Source organism: Trichechus manatus, unplaced genomic scaffold (assembly GCF_000243295.1).
Source record: "Trichechus manatus latirostris isolate Lorelei unplaced genomic scaffold, TriManLat1.0 scaffold00125, whole genome shotgun sequence".
Taxonomy (NCBI): domain Eukaryota; kingdom Metazoa; phylum Chordata; class Mammalia; order Sirenia; family Trichechidae; genus Trichechus; species Trichechus manatus.
In genome coordinates, this window is record NW_004444061.1 from 3246991 (window position 1) to 3248193 (window position 1203).

Sequence of the window (1203 nt, forward strand, 5' to 3'; positions counted from 1 at the left end):
GAGTGGCTTCAGTTTTGAGTTAGCAAGGTGTCCAGGGGCATAGTCTTGGGAGGTTCTTCATAGGAGATTAGTTCTTATCTTTGTGTGCTGTCAAGTGGATTCCAATTCATAGGAACCCTATACAACAGTGTAGAACTGCCCCAGCAGTCTAGTGCAAATTGTGCCACCCAAGGACCTGTCAAATACTTGAGTGCTGGAAAGTAGTCTTTTGTTATGGAGAAGATTCTGGTGTATTTACACAAAGTTTACCTATCCCTCCCCCCTGCCAGAGCCAGGAAGGAGTATTTCTCAGGTTTTCAACAAGAGAACCTGGTAGAATACCTGGAGGTAAAACTCTCAAAAGTGTAGGAGACCTCTAAGCTTGCAGCCCCCAGAAATATCTCATTCTCATGCTAGTCCACACTCAGCCTCCAGTAATCTGTCAAAATTACTGTTTAAGAATCCCTACCACTCCATTTGGAAATCTTGGTGGCATAGTGGTTGAGAGCTACAGCTGCTAACCAAAAGGTTGGCGGTTCGAATCCATCAGGCGCTCCTTGAAAACTCTATGGGGCAGTTATACTCTGTCCTATAGGGTCGCTATGAGTCGGAATTGACTTGATGGTAATGGGTTTGGTTTTGGTTTGGTACCACTCTGTTTATACCACTCTGTTTATGGGTCTAGGTTTCTGCTTCAAGTAAACAGGTCTCAGCTGTGACTGTATGCATCTTTCTCTCCAGATTCTGTGTTGGTTTGCCCTAAAACCCAATTTCTCTGATGGATCCAAGAATATTATTGATTTTCAGTGTAGCCAGCTTTTTGTTGTTTAAGGCTAGAAGCTATGAATTCTAGGCTTTTTACACCTACAACCAAATCACTCTATTCTGATTTTCCTTGATATTTCTGTGATTCCCATTTTGGTAAAATAGAAGGTGGAATAGGTTTTCTTTAATAAGCTGCTTATTTCAAGTTCCCTGGATTTCTCATTAATGCCTTGAGTCTCATGGTTGCTGTAATGGACTAGTTTTACAGTTTTTTGTTACCAGACTGTTCCCTAGTACTAAAAATACCATTATTTCTGGGGTTGTTTACTTTGGCATTATAGCTGTATCCCAGGGGGATTTAAAATTTATCTCTGATGAAGTAAAGACAAAGATTTATGCTCATTATAAGTAAGATACAGATATAATTCCTTGACTTGGTTAATAGAAAGGCTGTGTTCT